The following is a 13,367-nucleotide window of genomic DNA, read 5'->3' on the forward strand; positions in this document are numbered from 1 at the left end:
AAGGGAGACCGCCGGGTCAGATGCACGCGCGGCCGTACTGGACGGTTACGAGGGGACGCTGCTGGCCCAGGGGAGCGCGGCGGCGCTGGAAAGCTCCATCACTGACGACGAGGTCGCGGTGGCCATCAAAGACATTCCCCTAGGGAAAACGCCGGGGCCGGACGGACTGCCCCTATCTTTCTATCGCACATTCCAGGCTCAGCTTCGGCCTCACCTCCTGAGACTCTTTAACTCCTTTACGGATGATATAGGACCGTACCCAGACATGAGCATGCCGGAAATTGCACTGATTCCGAAACCCGGAAAAGACCCCACACTCTGCGCGTCCTATCGCCCTTTTAAATACCGACCTTAAAATATATACCAAATTACTGGCTAAGCGTCTGGACCCGCACATGTCAGGGTTGGTGGACCCTGATCAAACCGGGTTCATACGAGACAGACAGGGAGCGGATAATGTCCGTAAGCTGGCCCACCTAGTGGGGAAGGTGCGACACTGGAAAATCCCAACCTGCCTCCTTTCCTTGGACGCCGAGAAGGCGTTTGACCGGGTGGACTGGGCCTTTCTTCGGGCGGTCCTTCACAAATCTGGTTTTGGCCCGAAAATGATCGTGCAGATTATGGCTCCGTATATAGGGCCACAGGCCAGAATACGGGTCAATGGCGTCCAGTCGTCGCCGCTCACAATACACAGGGGAACTAGGCACGGATACCCGTTATTACCCCTGTTGTTTGCCCTAGCGGTGGAACCTCTGGCGGAGCTGATACGCCGCGCTCCAGACGTACATGGCATTGCTCATGGGGGACGGGACAACAAAGTGGCGTTGTTCGCTGACGACCTACTGCTCACTATCACACACCCACGGGAGTGTTTGCCGGCCATTCAAAGAGTGCTCTGCATATATGAGAAAGCCTCTGGTCTTAAGATCAACCACGATAAGTCGTGGGTCCTCAATCTTACCATCCCAGCTGATGAGGTCCCCCCTCTGGCGACGGCCGTGCCTTATAAGTGGGCAAGCATCACATTCGATATTTGGGCCTCACCCTGACTCCCTCCCTGGATGATTGGTCTTCCGTGAACTGGGGAGACTGTCGCAAAGCGGTACTAGAAGATCTGCGAAGGTGGAAACCTCTGATGTTATCATGGTTAGGCCGACTCAATGCAGTTAAAATGTCGATACTGCACAAGATTCTGTACTTGTTTCAATGCCTTCCAACCCCCATTCCGCTCTGATGTTATCATGGTTAGGCCGACTCAATGCCATTAAAATGTCGATACTGCACAAGATTCTGTACTTGTTTCAATGCCTTCCAACCCCCATTCCGCTTCATTGCATCCGAGGTCTGCAACCCGAGCTTACGTCCTTTATATGGGGCGGTCGGCAGTCTCATTTTTCACAGAAGAACCTCATGGCACCCCGGGACAGAGGGGGCCTGGCTTGCCCTGATCTAGTGCACTACTACTGGGCTGTGCACCTCTGTTTTGTGGTAGAGTGGGGGGTGAGGGAAAGTGAAAAAGGATGGCTGCATATGGATCAGGGTAGTTACGGGACACACTATTTGGGATCTCCCGTGGCTCCATCGGGCGGCTCTCTCTAAGAGCGCGTATGTAGCGGTGCCCACGAAGACGGTACTTGATATCTGGGACCGAGTCGCGGTGTCTAGAGGGCTCACTACGTTCCCGTCCCCTCACACTCCTATAGCTGCGAATCCGCATTTTCCACCGGCGCATTGCTCTCGAGCATTTGAGAGATGGACAACAGGTGATTGCAGGGTGGTATGCGACCTCTTCGAGGGGGGAATGCTCAAAACATTTGACCAATGCCAGGAGGAATTCCACCTGCCGTTGGAAACGCGGCTGCAATACGCTCAGTTGCGCCACTCGGTTTCTACTGAAGAAATGAGCCGGGCAGCCACGCGTGCATTTACGCCCGTCGAAAAGATGGGGCGCTCCCTGGGGGGACAGAAAAAGGCTGGTTGCGCAGATCTATCACCTACTGCAACATCCGCTGCTTGTACCCGCCCACCCATATCAGCGTCAATGGCAGGCGACGCTTGATACTGACATCGAACTTTCGCAGTGGGCCGGAGTCTGGTGCGACATTCCTAAGATCTTTCGGAGTATCCCGCAGAGAGAAAATGCCTACAAGCTTTTAACACAATGGTACTACACTCCCCTGAGGCTAAGTAGGATGTTTCCCTCAACCTCCCCACTATGCTGGAGATGTCAAGCTGCGACAGGGGACTTTGTGCATATATGGTGGGCATGCCCGCTCTTAACTGTTTTTTGGAAGGAGGTCCTCAGTCACATTAAGGGGGTGCTAGGGTTTCCTTTGCCTAAGGCGATCAGCACATTACTTTTAGGTATACGGCCTTCTGACCTCAAAGCTCTTACCCGCAGCGACTGGATTCTGACGCTCCAAATGTTGGGAGCGGCCAAGCAGCTTATAGCCCTGTACTGGAAAAGGAGTGATGTGCCTCCCATAACAGCCTGGTTTGTGCGTCTCTGGCACACTGTAGGTGGTGGTAGGTGAATTGACGAACTCCTGACGCGGAAAGCCGGGCACCACGATCATTTTTAAAATTGTACTGTGTATTTTGCTGTGTTTTTAAAACTTACTGGAAACCTCACCTGAGCCTCTAACACTCCCACCCTGATCACTTCTCCGCGTGCAGCCGAGCTAGGCGCTGCAGCGGGTTGCAGAAGGATCCCCGTCATCTCCGAGGAAGCCCCTGAGCCCAGGCCACGCCCACAGCCTCAGGCCACGCCCCCATCACTACATAAACCGCGCTCTCGCTCACGCGCGTCGTAGGTGAATTGACGAACTACTGAGGCGGAAAGCCGGGAGCCACGATCATTTTTAAAATTGTACTGTGTATTTTGCTATGTTTTTAAAACTTACTGGAAACCTCACCTGAGCCTCTAACACTCCCACCCTGATCACTTCTCCCCGGGCAGCCGAACTAGGCGCTGTAGCGGGTCGCAGAAGGATCCCCGTCATCTCCGAGAAAGCCCCTGAGCCCAGGCCACGCCCACAGCCTCAGGCCATGCCCCCCATCACTACATAAACCGTGCTCTCGCTCACGCGCGTCGTAGGTGAATTGACGAACTCCTGAGGCGGAAAGCCGGGAGCCACGATCATTTTTAAAATTGTACTGTGTATTTTGCTGTGTTTTTAAAACTTACTGGAAACCTCAACTGAGCCTCTAACACTCCCACCCTGATCACTTCTCCCAGCGCAGCCGAGCTAGGCGCTGCAGCGGGTCGGAGAAGGATCCCCGTCATCTCCGAGGAAGCCCCTGAGCACAGGCCACGCCCACAGCCTCAGGCCACGCCCCCCTTCACTACATAAACCGCACTCTCGCTCACGCGCGTCGTAGGTGAATTGACGAACTCCTGAGGCAGAAAGCCGGGAGCCACGATCATTTTTAAAATTGTACTGTGTATTTTGCTGTGTTTTTAAAACTTACTGGAAACCTCACCTGAGCCTCTAACACTCCCACCCTGATCACTTCTCCCAGCGCAGCCGAGCTAGGCGCTGCAGCGGGTCGCAGAAGGATCCCCGTCATCTCCGAGGAAGCCCCTGAGCCCAGGCCACGCCCACAGCCTCAGGCCACGCCCCCTCCCTTTTCCTATTTTACAATGTGCCTTTCCCGGATGCGCAGCGGGCGGGCGCGCCGGCGGTGAGCCGAAGGCAAGCCCGTCTGCGCCCGTCCGCGACCGAACGGGACCCGGGGCCATACCCCCTGCATCTTACTCTTCGCACACAAGGCTGTACAGTTCGGACATCCTTCACAGTATGAGGTCTACAGGGATGCAGGGCTGTCTACATGCATTCATGGCCACCGATCTGCCACTGGTTTGTCCGGTGTGCAGACACTCATTAAATAACAGCCAGTCGCGGGTCACGAAACAGGAATACAGTATGCTACTGTTAAACTGCAGGTCATTACCCAAACACAGGACGGAAATCGCCATCATGCTAGAAGAGCGCATGCCGGATGCAGTTTTTCTGACAGAAACCTGGCTGTCCCCAGGTTCCGAGCATGATATAGTGACGGCCCTGCCCCCAGGCTTCCAAATCACCCGGCTAGATCGGGCTGACGGGAGAGGAGGAGGCCTGGCAATCATATTTAAAGAGCAGTATCGCTGCCGAGTAACCCCCGAATCTATCCCAGAGTGCGAGAGCCTTGCATTCAGTATTGACTTTCCCCTAACAACTGTTTCTCAGGCATCATAATCTATCGCCCCCCGGGCTTTTCCAAACAGTTCCACAAATCTCTCCCAGCCATTCTAGCCGAACAGGTCACCACCGCCTCCAATTTCACACTGTTAGGCGACCTCAACCTACACTTTGACACCACCCTTGATCATGTAGCCATGGAACTGGCGGACGACCTAGCGGCCCTTCAGTTAGATCAACGGGTCAAAGCTTCGACACATATTAAAGGTCACCTCCTGGACCCAGTTTTCAGCAACTGCACTGAGCTCGTGGTCGGTCAACCAATCTGTCTCCCCTGGACAGACCACTCCAGCGTCCCCTTTTTATGGACCATGTGCAAACCACCACCCCCCACTCCCTTGATCAGGAACTCCAGAAACTGGGCCAGACTACCAATCGATCTCTGGCTCCACAATCTGATGCTCACCTGCCCACCCCCTAACGAGGACCCGAGTGTAGCTAACCAAGAATATGAAGAATGGATCACTAAATCCCTTGAAGCTACTCTCCCCCTCCGTAAAGTCACATCAAAACGGTCACATAAAACTGCCCCCTGGTTCTCAAAGGCCCTCAGAGATAAGAAACGTCTCTGTAGGAAACTAGAAAGAAGGTGGCGCTTGGACTACTCACCAGAGGTGAAAACTCAATATAGAGAGGCAATCAAAACCTACAAGGGCGATGTAAAGTCTGCCCAATCAGCCTATTTCTCGGGAAAGATCATGGAAGCGAAGTCCAAACCTAAGGAAATCTTCCACATAGTAAAAAGTCTCACCAAAATCTCCACTCCTGCCACGCTTCCTGCCAAAACCTGAGCTCACTGCAATGACCTAGCAGAATTTTTTCCCCAGAAGATCAACCAAATTTACTCCTCCTTCCCGACCACAGTAACAGACCCCAGAGCACAGGGACAGGGAAACCCGGGGGTGGTCCCCCCTCAACCTCTGGCGACATTAGATCATTCCCCTCTGCTAGACCTTGAGTCCTTGGACCTACTAGCTCGTCAAGTAAAATCGGGATCGCAACCCAGCCCCGCCAGAGATAATGTTGCTGGCAAGCCAGGCCGTGCTTCCCATCATAATGAACCTCCTTAACGCCTCCATCACCTCCTGCACCGTCCCGTCTGCCTGGAAAAAGGCCAGGGTTCGGGATCTGCTTAAAAAAACAAATCTCGATCCCGAGGATCTCAACAGCTATCGCCCGATCTCCTTGCTCCCCTGGGTGAGCAAAATTCTCGAGAAACACATAAATACCCATCTAATGGACTTTCTCGAGAATAACCAGCTGTTAGATGCCACCCAGACGGGCTTCCGACCTAAGCATGGAACAGAAACCGCTCTGTTAGCAGTCACTGAGGAAACCCGAAAGATCCTAGATAGGCTTCCCTGTTTTCAGTTTCTATTTTGGGTAAATTCTGGTGGTGTTTTGTCAGTGTTTTCCAGTGATTTCAATACCTGAAAAAAACAGTGCTTTTCAGTGATTTCAAATTTTCGCGCCATAAAAAACAACTGAAACGGTGTTTTGTCGGTGTTTATGGAATGCTTTGCTTTTATGATTGCTTTTTCAATTTTTCCTCAGAAACTGTATACTGCTCTACATTCCAGAAGCTTAGTAAAGTCATGAAATACTTTCTATTGTCCTTTGATTCTGCAGCTCAGATTTAACAAGCATTTGCAATGCAATAGGTCTCGCATTTATGTGAGTTTAAGCTATTGGCATTGTAAATGACGTAGCCTTTTATGTTTTAAAAACAAAAACTGGAAAGGAAGTTCCCTGTATCATCTCAGCACTTTAAAAACAATGTTTTGTAGCGTAACGCCATACTCAGTACCAATGTACTGCACTTTGAGATCTTACATGTGCCACCAGTTAGACGTGTTATAGGTGCCATCGCGCACTGCACCCTGATATGTCACATGAACCGCCAGTGCACTGCAGTCAGATGTTCTAGGCAACACTGTCCAGATTGTTTTGCTTTTATAAATATCACACGCAGCAACAACCAGAGATAATGGGATTGCTGCCCTAATTTTAGTTAATGTGACCCCCTCCTTCTGTCCTACAATCTCAGGTATTCCAGTGCAACCCTACGTTACGTACAAGTGCAGCTGGGGAGATGCGCCCAAATGTTAGAGCAGTTACTGGCTCTAATTGCTGATTCACTAGAATAGCTGCCCTTCAGACAATCCCAGTACTGTCTGTATCAACACTTCCCACTTGCTGGCGCGGGTAACACTGGCCTGTGTTTGAAGGACTGCATGCATTCCCTAAGAACGAATTCAGCTGTAATGCTCAAAAACGAAATGCCATCACCATATCGCAAGAGTATGTGGACAGATTATCCGCCTGTACAAACTCCATAAATAGCTCAGTACAGTTATAGCATATTAGATTGGAAGCACATTCATCTCTTTCAATTTTTACTACCTCATGTATTTTTGTTTGCTCACAATTGTCACTTTTACCTTATGTAACTTAACGTCTGCTCTTGTAATCTGTTCTCGTGTAATGCTCTCATCATGTATCATTTTTGTTCCTATTGTGAAGCGCTCTGATGCCTTCGGGTAAAGTCCGCGCTATATAAAAATGCATAAATAAATATATGAATAAAATTGCCTTGTAATGGCCATGACCTTCAGTAATATTATCATGGCACTTTGATAAATGAATTTTCAGTATCAGTGTCATAATCCATGCCATATCCCGGGGAGAATACTGATAACATCAAAAGACATTTGAACGGGCCAATGTCAGAGATACCCCACAGATGGCCAGAATGGCCTATTGCATGCTTTTAACACTCTGAGTATCAACTTAATGGGGCAACTAATAGCTGGCTGGCATAATTAAATCCTTGAATATCATACGTAGAATAATGATTTATGTACATTATCTAGACCAGCTACTTGCAATTCAGCAAAAATCATGCAACTCCTGATTTCCGTGGGCAACAGGTGTTATTATTTCTTAAAGAAATGCACGTCTTCCGTCTTTCTTCTTTTGCTGGCGGCAGTATGAGGAGCGAGGTCATACTAATATACTAGCATTTACACGTTACATCTGTAACTGTGCATGTGTGCGTTTTTAAATAGCCGCTCTTGCTTAGTTTATATGTCTAGGAGCTAGTTGTTTGTCACTAGGTCTCGTGATGTCTTTGACACCGATTTACACAGCGCTTCATACGCCCGACAGGGTCCCGAAGCACTTATGGCAATGTGTCCTCTGACCTTTCTGCCACAGAGTGACTCACGTGTCTTGGCCTCTGAGCAGCCAGAGAGGTATCTGAAGAGAGCAGTACAAATTCAAACAAGATAATGCGGATTTTAAGAGGTAGGAGTGTAAACATCCCTGGTTTGTTTGTGTGTGCGCGCATGCCTAATGCCCCAACGTCTGCCAAAGAACCATACAAATATATTGTTTTTTAAATGCAGCTTCTCGTCTGGCCTGGTAAATGGCCTGGCAAATGTATTGCTTTATTGGGGTCTCTGTTATCTTTAGCGTGTGCGTGCTAAACTGATAGTGCACCCGAGTAGCTGTTTTTTGTGGCACCCCTTTTTCCGTCATGTATATAAAATATATGTTAGCCCGTGTTTTTTGTATTGTGGCAACCCTTTCCTGTTTGTTTTGTAACTGTTTCCGTTTTTATTAAAGTCGCATTCCCTTGCGTTGTAATGGCATTTTAACATCGCATGCGTTTTAAGTGCATGCGATGTTAATGCCATCGCGCCACAATATTCACATCGATGTCATTGGTGTTTCCCCCCCAGTAGCAGCACAAGGACCTCCTGGTCGACAAAACCCCTTGAAAGGCTTTGCCTCTGGCACCATTAAAAAGTCTGCTCACTCTTCACGCCCCCGGCTGCTGGCTTCGAAAAGAGAAGTTGCTGTCTCTGTAGCTCCTTTGTCACACTCTGCCCGCACTGAATGAGGGTCAGTATCTTCAAACACACCTGAGTGGCTGCAAATGTCACCCCTCCTTTCCAATTAAAAACACAGCAGGGCAGACCATCTGCTCTGCATGGCCTCCCCCGGCGCCACTCTCCCCCGGCGCCACTCTCGGCTGATGATTTGTACGGCTGTCAGGGAGCTCGCGGCTGCAGCGTCCCCCCTCGCCTGCCTTTCTCTGGCGGTCAGTCAGCTCGGGAAAGCTGAAATACTGCTATTCCCACATTTTACCCCCCCCCACCCCACCCTCGGCTCCAGGACTGAAGCTCGGATGCTGAGTTTGTACTACTTTGGCGCCCTCAAGTGGCCAAAAGTTGCAAATGGCCAAGTGGTGATTCTAATGTGAAAAATACAGCGATACTCGGTTTAAACCGAGTCAGCTGATTTGCAATCAGTGGTGTAATCTCGGGCAGAGTCGGTTTAAACCGAAAACCGGACAGCCTAATCCTAGATCAAGGGGGATCAGTGGCAGTGGGCCTCCTTGATCTGAGCGCTGCCTTCGATACGGTCAGCCATGTCACTCTGCTGAGCCGCCTATCGGACGTCGGAATAGCAGGCAGGGCACTGCAGTGGCTCGAATCGTTTCTGAGTACCAGGTCTTTCCAGATCTTTGATGGAGACACTGTCTCAACGAGCAGGCTGTGGAAAAGTAAATTTTGCCATGTTCTGTGTCCCTACGCGTTCCCCATCTTATGTTATATGTGCATGATCAATATGCATATGTATTCCCGTATGATCGATTAATGACGCAATTCCAGTTGTGTCCAACTCTAGTATGCTAGTTTTCAGTTCTCGTGAAAGCTACGAGTAATTGGCCTATGTAAACCTATGTTGCCACGTTTCACAGTGTGCACGTTAATTCAGTAAAAGTCCCCGTTTCTAGGCCTCAAAAGGGCCCGGACACCAGATTCAGCTCCTGTCTCCTGAACCCTCGCTGAAGAGCGATACAGCCCCCACCTGTATCCTCGACCCTTCACTTACTTCCTGCCTCACAGTGCCCGGCCCGGCCTGGCTCTGCCTGCTAGTCTGCCAAGAGTATGTTATGATTCTAGTTATCAGTCCAGCTCTCCTTCTCTGCATTCCTAAGCTACTGAATCGCATCAAGAGTTTCAGTCATCGTCTAGCCTTTCCGTCTCCATGCAAGAGAAATACTGTATTAATGGTCATTTAATATTCCTTTACACACACTACATGTAGAATAATGCATGCACCAGTCTTAGAGTCTGTTAGCCTTTGCCCTGATAACTTTTGGATCCTATCAACATGTTCTCTAAACATCAGATACTAGATAATGGTTAGGTACATGTCGCCCTGACTCTCCAGACTTTCGTCTGCTCCTTCTAGCGCAGAAGTCATAGCCCCAGCTTCTCCTAGTAACACGTCACTGCCAGCTTGCGCGCACCACTAGGTCAGAGGTCCCGGCTCCTTAGGTAGCCCCCTCCATTGTTTCCACCCCATTCATGACATATTCTGTTACGTTTGCATCACATGTCTATGTATACGCCCTGTTACACCTACTTTCAGCCTTATCTTTCGCGACTGCTACAGGACACGCCTTCTGCTCCACCCACTGCTACGCCTACTGTACTTACTTCAATGCTATTGTTTTAGTATATATATGTTGTACATTGTTATTAAAGTTACGCCTGCTCATTCCAGATCCTGCCCCCGGCAGCGCTGCCATCCTGTCCCCGTGCAGGTTGTCCTGTTCCTGTCCTTTATGCTGTATTAAACCTGCAAAACTCCAGCTACCTCGAATCTTGACTCTTATTTATTGAGCTATCTGTTATTCATATATTCATTCAAAAATAGAGGTATTATTTATTTATTTACCACATAATGGCGCCCGAATAGGGACTTGCCCTTTCCCCACGCGCCGGTGAAGCTACGTATGCCCCCTGACCCTCTGCAGCCGTGACGGAACTCTTCTGCGCACCGGCAGATATTTCTGCTTCAAGTATCCCTCAGGCCCACGGAGGAGACGGAGGTTGCGGTCCAGCATCCAGACGAGGCGGTGGAGGAACGCGGCAAGTCCCGACCAGAGCCCAAGCCGAGAGTCCAAGGTCCGAGGTATCCGGAGGCCCACCCGTAACTGAAGTCCGAAGTTCGTCAGTCCGTCGTCGTAGCAGTCCAGTCCAGTCCGAGGCCTTCCGTTCTTGCTGCCCGGTGAGTACCGTTGCTGGGGTAGTATCTAGACAGGGTCAATCTAATTGACTCTGGTCCGTGGGTTTTGGTGGTACACAGACCCAACACGAAGTGTCCACTCCGGTGGATGCGGGTCCTGACGTGTCTCTTTATGAGACCGGTAAGTTTCGTACTGTTTTAGCAGTGCATCTAGTTTCTGTTCTAGTCAGTTCTGTTCTCGAGAAATTTCATGTGTTCTGTTCTCAATATTTCAGGTAGTATCTTGTCCGAACTGTTATTTTAAGTGTCATTCATGTATTTCAGTGTCGTGGTATGAATGTGTTGTAATTATTGTGTATATTGTGTATTGTATTGTGTCTAGATTCCAGTCCAGTCATGCCATTGTTTTCTAAGTTACGTCAGTTAAAGACTAGGAAAGGTCTGTTAGAAGAAGCAGTTCCTGTCCCGCCTAGGGACAGTCCAGGTCATTTTATGTATCAAAAACATGGCATAAGTGCCATAATATACCTAGATTTATGGGTAGAGTATACCAAGGAATTAGAGGAAAAGTATAGATGGCCTGTATCAGGTACATGGGATGCCGAGTGCATCATGCGAGTAGAAGAAGTATTATGGAAAAAGAAAGCCAGACAGTCACAGAAAGATGCCATCGAGTTATGGCGCAAAGAATCTCATAAAAGAACAGAAAAAGAAATCAGAAAGTCAGAATTAAGTAGAGAATCCTCAGAAAGAGCCCAAGAAAAGGAATTAATCGAAATAGGTGAACGAGTCAAAACCGAACAGTCAGACAGACAGAGGAATGCCCTTATTAAGGGTATGTACCCTCTTCTTGCCGAGGGCTTGCCAAAAGCAACCCCGGAGGCATCCAGTAATTTTCCGCCGCCACTAGTTCCGACCAAGCTACGTCACAAACCGACCGCAGCTGATATTTTTATCTCGTCCTATTTGGACGACACAGTTCCAGAATATGCAAATCCTGTTCCGCAAGCTCCTGTAAATAATGTAAATCCTGCTCCTCCAGTCACCGGAGTACCTGCTACGGTACCCCCGGTCCAGCCTACATTACAATTTCCCACTTTGCCAGCACGAAGAGTATCAGTCGACGATTCCAGTTTAGGGGCCGCAGGAGGAGGTCCTCCTGGTACCCCGCCACCACACCAACGTGTAACGTTAGTCGAGTTACATGAACGTGCGTTACAGCGTACGCCCAAATATAAGTCCGTTGCAGAAATCCGACGAGCTCTCACTGAATGCCGCTATGATCCAGTTGCAGGTGATGATAGTACAGTTATATATTCCATACGTGTAAGACGGGTGACCGGGTATTTGGACACCCTACCGGATATGAAAGAAGATCTAGACAGAATATATCGTTTCATCCGTACAGGGGATGATCCAGAAAGTGTTGGCGAAGCCATATCTCAAAGGAAAGCTGAGATTCAGCTCATGTTATTAAAGTTTCTGATTAATTGTTTAATAAGAGAGCAAGATTCTCCGACTAAATATCCGGCCGAAATGAGAATCCTGACAAGGTGGAGTGATAATATAGCCGAGGGTAAGCACAAGACCATCAGTAGTATCGAGAGTATGTACAAGAAAATTCGTAAAGAAATAATAAGGTTACACGAACAACGCAAAGAAGCACTAGTCAGTGAGAAAGAAAATGACTCTTCTACTGAAGAGGTAGACGACGAGAATCCTACCAGAATAGCGTATGTAGGTAGAACTAGACTTTCCGACCGACATTCACGTCTAGACTACAAGAAAACTGTTCCTCATCCAGCACCAGAACAAGGTTCTCTAGAACAAGTATTTCAAGCTACTGATCACATTCTGAAATCACGAATCGGTTACAGTGAATTAAGTACCATGCATGAACAAGAACTAGCCCGATCAGCAGTCCGATGGATTACTGATTCTACCACTTTTCCAGACGAAATAGTGGCACAAATGTTTCTGAAACTGCCCCCAGCCGAACAGCGACTGGTGGGTATGTATATGATCCAGCACCTCATTACTCTGTATGAGGGTCAGCATTCTGATCCAGGTCCGTTACATGATGTCCTGAACGAGTTACTCCAGTATAGATGGAAAGGTCTAGGTACCGATTTAATTATTGTCATTCTAGAACAGCGCCACAAATATAGAACTTTCCTGAACCCGCATTTTGTCCACGTCTCACCCCCAGAAAATAAACCCTTTTACATAGACAGACAGAATCCGTTACGCGAAGTCCACCCAGTTAGAGGAACGGGTGGTGAACTAGAACGAGTGTTTGTTTACACCCCGATTACAAAAATGGAACTCTTAGAGATGAAGAAGTTAATTCCCTGCCACGACAAAGATCCAGCAGGGTTCCATAGAGAATTAAAAGACATGCTCCGTATGGGAGAATACACGTATCCAGATATAATTAAAATGTTAAAGGTCCTGTTGCCCGCAGGGGTATATGAAAAACTCAAGGAGAAAGAATGGGAGGTGGGAGAGAAAAAGATAGATTGGGCAGTTCTAGAAGCTGAAGATAAGATACGAGTACCAGGTACCGGTCTTGGAGAGAAATGTAAAGAATGACCTGAATTATTGATTCAAGTTTTACCCAGATTATTAGCAACTAAAAAGGAAGACTGGGATGCAATCTCAGCCTGGAAACAGAAACAAGACGAAGACACTAGTGATTTTTATTCTAGATTTGAGAAATGCTTTAGCATCAACAGTGGCCTCAAGACAAGTAGTGAGTCGTACCCTCATCTTTTTGTTACTAAACTAGTCGAGAATTCAAGTCCACAAGTTAAAAATCGAGTTTTGAAAGTCGAAAGTACATGGCAAGCTAGTACCCCGTCCCAGATGCTTCAGATGCTCCAGTATCACCAGAATAGAATCAGAGAAGAGCAAGATCATGAAAGGAAACGTATGAAAGACACAAAAATGAAAGTACTAGTTGCACAATCTGTTCCTCAAGACAGTCAGAAGAGGGGTACGAATCAAGCCAGTCATCCTGCAGCTCCCGTTAAAGGGACATGTAATTATTGTAAACAGCCAGGTCATTTTATAAACGAG

This window comes from Lissotriton helveticus, chromosome 8 (assembly GCF_964261635.1).
Source record: "Lissotriton helveticus chromosome 8, aLisHel1.1, whole genome shotgun sequence".
Lineage (NCBI taxonomy): Eukaryota > Metazoa > Chordata > Amphibia > Caudata > Salamandridae > Lissotriton > Lissotriton helveticus.